This window comes from Zingiber officinale, chromosome 2A, assembly GCF_018446385.1.
Source record: "Zingiber officinale cultivar Zhangliang chromosome 2A, Zo_v1.1, whole genome shotgun sequence".
Classification (NCBI taxonomy): domain Eukaryota; kingdom Viridiplantae; phylum Streptophyta; class Magnoliopsida; order Zingiberales; family Zingiberaceae; genus Zingiber; species Zingiber officinale.
In genome coordinates, this window is record NC_055988.1 from 15,459,910 (window position 1) to 15,466,739 (window position 6,830).

Here is a 6,830-nt window from a genome sequence, read left to right on the forward strand (position 1 = left end):
TTAAATAAATTTACATTTAATTAAGATTTTAATTAAATATTTTTAACTTATTTTAATTATGCATTGGGGTTTTACATGAACTAGTTTTGGATGCTACTTTATGTCCTAAATCAAATGGGTATAAGATGAGTGAAAGAAATAAGACATGACTGACTATAGCTTCTGAAAGGTTCGGAAGTGGTTCTGAGATCAACCATTAATTTTTTAGTCAATTGAAGATCATGATGTATTATTAGATGACACTCATGATCTATTTATAATTAATGGCTAATTATGAATGGTCAACTTAACCGGAAACCTATTGAGTCACACGCACTATAAGTAAATCAGAAAGACATAAAATGAGTTTGAAAATTGGATTCTCAGAGAGAAAGAGATTAAGTCTAGTAGAACTAGATAGAAGGACAATATTCACATATTAGTTTGGTCCAATTTGATTCATTTTAGTTTAGTGTAAACCATAGTTGGCTTGGTTTAGTTTAAACCAAAGTTGGTTTGATTTAGAATTGAACCAAACTTGAGGCTATTAGATTGGATTATTGGATGTGGGTCTGGACTTATTTTCCAAACCCAGATGGGCATCTCTATATAAAGAGATAGAAGGGCTAGGTTTTAATTAATCCATAATTTGGAAGAGAATTGTTTTCTCTCAAAAATCCTAGCCTCCTCCCTCTCCTTCTCTTGGTCACCAACCAAAGGGTGCCACTGCGGCTCATCAAAGAGGGGGCAGCACTCTTCCTTTGTTGCCGACTAGCTAAGGTCGCCACCCTAACATCCACCAACCAAGCACCGAATAGCAGCAAGGTGTTGTTGTCCCGCGAGCCACCGCCATCCATGAGTAGTCACACGACACCCGTCATCATCCTTGAACAGCCACAAGGCACCCACCATCTGTGACTGGTGTGAAGTGTCAATTGAACATAACCTTGAAGTCCTCGAAGGTCCAAATGGAGGAGAGGAGAGATGATTGAACTACCTTTACGCTAGGCATGATAGAGTCATCAAGAAGACTCGACATTTGATGTCATCTATACATTGATGTAAAAGGGAGCTATTTTCAAACTTATAGATGTGGTCCTTAGGGTTAATTATGTCGTTATATTCCATGATCTACAATGCTCAGAAATGTCATGGCAGCTCATCCAGGAGGATGCTTCGGGAGAATGGAGGACCTTGGAGACCTTCGCTCCACAAGATATAGGAGTTTTTCCTTTCAGAAGGTCCTGATGTGGGGCCTCTCTCAAGGATTCTAAGGAAGATTCTTATACAGTTGAGGTACCAATTAGAGAGGGGACTGCCCCTTAAGGCATTCTGATTTTCCGAGTCGGCCATTGGTGAGGTCTTGTGGCACTTCCACTGACGAGGGTAATATCTCCATTAGGGGATTGGGCACGGATAATGCTGGCTGTTGGAGTTGTCCTTGCAACACTGCCTACACTATGGTAGCAACAAATTTATTGAAATCGTCCACTACCATGGCGTTGGCATTAGGTCTTCTATTGTTATCCATCTTAACATCCTGATTCAAGTCTTAATTCAGTGTTTCCATAGATGACACAAATTTGATCCTACCTAAGAACATTGACGAATGAGCCATTAGTGAGTAGGCACGAATATTGATTGGGTCATCGGTCACCTAGCAACAGCAAGAATTAGTGGAGAGATCTACTGGAACATGGACAAAAAACGATGAGACAGAGGGTTAAAATGATGACCAAGAGGGTCCCCTGCGCAGCCACTCCAGCGCTCAAATTAGTTTATGGTAGAGGAAGGAGAATGAAGAAGAGTAGTTTAGTGTTTTTTATGCATATGTACGTGTATTTATGCTTGTAGGATCGGACTACCTTTTATAGATTGGCGGCTGCGTTCCCATATACTCCACGTGTTCTAAGATTTCCGCTAATGTTACCCACTTCTCCTAAAGTAAATGAAGGTGTTACCCATGACTTTAAGGCTCAACAACGGCGTTACTTGCATCTTTCACGAATGATGGCTAACGTTCGCCTCCGAGTGGGCTCCCTTTAGAGTCAAGTAATCTTTCAGGGAGTCGAGGATTTAGGGACCCATTTGGAGTCAGGAGGTCCCTTCAAAGCCGAGAACCTTTCAGGGAGTCTAGGAGTCTAAGACCCATTCGGAGTCGGAGGGTCCCTTCGAAGTTGAGGAACCTTGCAGGGAGTCTGGGCTACATGGAGTTGGGCCTTTCTGGAGTCAGGGCACTGTTGAATCAAGAAACGACTCTCCATTGTCTTTGACCGCTATCTCAACATGACTATTGACATCCGGTGCCACATGGCCCCCTCTGATTCCCTCCTATATCACGTTGCAAGCTTGCAAATAGGAAAAACAATGTTGGGTCTTATACAATGCATATCATATATTAAATTGTCAATAACACAGTCTAGTTGACTAATTGATCTACCCACATTTTCTACCAATTTGTTTAAAATGTTAAATGGGTTATTAGCTTCTTTTATTCCTAGATGACTGAACTTTGAAAGAACTTTATCTATATAGTGAGATTGACTCAAACCAAAACCCCCCACTATGTTTCGTCACTTTTATTCTTAAAATAGTATCAACTTTTCCTAAATCTTTCATCTTAAACTGAGAAGATAAATAATATTTAGTTTTATTTACTCCTTGCATATTCGTTCCTATAATCAACATGTCATCAACATAAAGACATCAAATGACACTAGCAATTTTGGTAAATTTAGAGTAGATACATTTGTCTACCCCATTATGTCTAAAAGTCATATGATAAGATCACACTATCGAACTTTTCATGCCACTGTTTAGGGGCTTACTTTAGTCCATACAAGAATTTAACCTATTTGCAAACTTTCTTTTTATGACCAAGAAGCACAAAATCTTTTGATTGTTCCATATAAATTTCTTCATCAAGTTCACCATTTAAAATGGTATATTTACATCCATTTTATAAATATGTAAATTGTAGATTGATGATAAAGTAAACAATATTCTTATTGAAGCAACTCTTGCTATAGGAGCATGTGTCAAAGTAATCAATACCTTCCTTTTACTTGAAGCCCTTAGTTGTAAGCCTTTCTTTGAAGGTTTGAAGAGAACCATCAGTGTTATATTTTCTCCAAAACATCCATTTGCAACCAAAAGATTTTGATTTAGAAGGTGGATCAACTAGCATGCATGGTCCATTTGTCAGAGGTTAATCCAAGATTCATCATTTATTGTTTCCTTCTATAAACTAGAATCTCTTGAAATCATTACTTCATTATATGATTTTGGATCATATTCTAAATGCAAAACATTTGTATTTTCCTCAACACTTTATCTCTACTTCCTTCAACTAGAAACATCAATGACTAGGAATATATAAAATCAATACCAAATTTTTTTTTCTTTTCTGGCTCGTTTACTCCTCTTTGGTTCAGTAGGAGGTTCTATTGATTTTTATTTTTTTAGTTGAAGAACTAAAATTCATTAAGTGCTTTGCGTTACATTTTGTGGATTAAATTTTGAATCTTTTAGAATGCTTGTTTTTAAAAATTTAATGTCCCTAGATTCTATAATAGTATTAGAATCTCACAATCTATATGCTTTTGAATTTTTAACATATCCCACAAAAACACTTTCAAGAGCTCTAGGTTCTAACTTGGTCCTCTTAGGATCCCACAATCTGATGATGAAATGTGGAAGCAATGTATAATCTTTCTTTTTTTCAATGACCGAGATTTATTCACTGCACTAATGTTTTAATGGTTGCATGACCTTATCGATCAGGTTCCCTCCAGTGACTTGTGCCGCATACATTCTCCAAAAGTACAAAGATGCCTATCCAGACGTGAGCATTTTCTCTGAGCATCAGCCTTAGATCGATCCAATTGTTTAACAAGGTGGCAGGTGGCAAAAAAAGACGAATACGCTCGTCCCCAGCACCCCCGCCAACTCATCCCAGGGTCAATACGAAGGAGGTAAATCATGGACGACTACACCAATTGTTTAATAAGATAGAAGACGTGGAGGCGTCCTCAAATCAGATTGTAAAATATGCATGCTGCCAAAGTCTAAAGTCACAATGTCGCCTTCATCTAGACGATGCACAATAATGGTATTTGTTCTTCTCACTTTGTCAGTTCTTGACTTGTACGATAATATTTGTTGTTGTAATACAAGAAAGTGTGCCATTTTCCTATGTTTTTTATTCATAAAACTTGCCTCTTAACTTTTGGGAAGATCAATTCTTAATGCACTAAGAAATGATTTAATCAATTTATCTATTACCAGTGTTTCTCTTTTATATGTAGCTTAATGACAAATAATTGGACAAGCATATTTTATGACATAGAACCCAAGTTTGGTTTAAAATGACTTTAGTTGAAAAGAGGATAAATATGAATAAGGTCACTGATAGCTAGTTCTACTGTACTACAATCTATCTTCTCTTATTGGGAAAACATTGTAGAGCAAATGGCTCTTGATACAACGCATAGTCAGGTTTTAAAACACTGGTTCCAACTCAGAGAGCAAAAGGCACTGAAGAAGGTTCCTCAATTTGTGGAGGCCAAACAGCCAATATGTGTTCAGTTAACAAACATAGGTAGTTAACTTGTTCTTCTTCCATTATATATGTTGTCCATTCATTTAAGTAAACAAAACTATGGATAACTTAATAATAATTCATCTTCTCTTTTATACATCCATTAGTGATTGGTCTTTGTCCACACAAGGGAGCTTATGTTCCAAATAGTAAAAAATAGATACTGAGAATAAATGTTGTTTTTTAGGGTAGAAGAGAATTGAAATTTTGTATTTCTGATTGCTTTTGAGGGAAGACAAAATATGAAATCATTTCTTTTGGATTGGTTATTTCTTACTCTATTCTATGATGTGGCAAATCGAAAGTAGGGTAGATGATGAACCTAGTAGGCTAGTTCAATTGGATCGATTGTGTCAAGTGGTTTGATAGACCAATTGGATTGGTTTGGCATGTTGAATAAAATGGCCCAATTAGGTTGAATGATTGAGAGGACCAAATGAGTTAGACAGCTAGTCGATCAAGTAGGGTAAGTCAAGCGAGCCACATGATCGACTTAGTTAGTTAAGTTGAGCAGGTTTGTCAAACCTAATAAGATATTATCAATACTAATTATGCTGAGTGGATATGTTGAGCTACACATGCAAATCTAGATAGTCCAGCCAAGTAGATCTATTGGTAGATCATGTAACTAAAATGAATCAAACAAACTATTTATTTGTGAAGTAGACATTTTTTTCATTACAAAAATTATTCCTTATATATATTTTTTATAAAATGTATTATAACTAAAAATATGAATAATTATCCTAATGTCAATTAAAGTAAAAAAAAACATATTTATTTATTTATTTTATATTCTATTCCTTACAACTAACTTTTCTATTCCATATCTTAATCACCTTTTTTTTCTTATAACTTTATCTTCTTTCTCTTTCTATTTCCTTTTTTTCTTTTTCTTTTCCATTCTTCTTTTCTTCTCATCTCGCTATCATAATCGAAATAAAGATTTGTGTGGTCTGCTAAAAAAACAAGAAGACTATTTTAGAGGACACACTAAGTTTTTACAGTGGATCAAATAAGACTTCAAAGCCATGTAATACAGTGGATGTAGACAGCTGAACACTTAGATAAGGATCAAATCATTTTAGTCACAGTTCATGCACGACAAAGTAATATTTCTTCTCACATAATTTTAATGGAGCTAAACCCCTCAAATCTTTCTTTCATCAACCTTTCAGTAAAATATGGCATTCATGTTGTTATCGCAGCAATGATTGACAGATGGCCGGCAAAAGGTGAAACTGTCTTTAATTAGCTTTTACATTCTTCTTTTACCACACATCGCCATTTGGTCCTCTTCTATTGCATGGAATCGAGAAAAGACAACCAATAAGACACCAAGTTTGATCCTACCAGGAGGAGTTGATTTTTAAGAAGACAAGAACAGTAAATTAAAACATAAAAAAAGTACTAATAATAAATTTATTTGCAGTGTTCATGTTGCACTCGTGGATCTTATTTACATATAAATTTAGACTCCAGCAGCGTTGGGTTTTTAATTATTTTTGTTGTTGTTGGGGTTAATAAATGTGTTCTCGTCTGTTATACTTGTCTGTTTTTGTTTGTTTTATTTAATTTTGTTATGAGGAAACAATATTGAGCAATAACAGTGGTGTTAGCTTGTTTTCAAGGCAAGAACAAGTGAATATTAGTCAATGTATGTGAGACAATTAATCGTATTGCATAGCCAGCAACTACCACCCAAGGGAACTCATTGATTGTAGTGTACAGACTGGAGTTAGCAGAACATTGATACCTGATCATTAAAAAAGGGACAGAAACAAACAAGCATGTGCCCAGTGAAGCTCGAAATTTAACACCTACATAACTCCAAGAATGGTGTACCACGCCAGTTCTTTCACAACATAGAATAACGATATCTTCTGCAACTTTCCAAAATGAAAAGCTCTACTTTCTCCAAATTCAATATAGCTACTGGATCGCCACCTTCCTTCTCTTTTTTTCCCCCTATTTTACAGGATACATTACATCCCAATTACCTATCATTGTTTCAGATGGTTTAGATGCTAAAATGCATAATAATTAACTGACATGTTATTTGCTAAACTTAACAGGAAAGGATGATAATATTCTTATGCAATACAAATCTAAGGCGAAGAAGGTTCAGGCTATACATTGATTAAGATCTTCACCATATCTGAGATGAATGGAGCAGAGGTCTCTAACCTACTTCTATCCCGTAAATTGCTCATACAAAGGAACAAAAAAGAAGAAATACTCATTTATAACT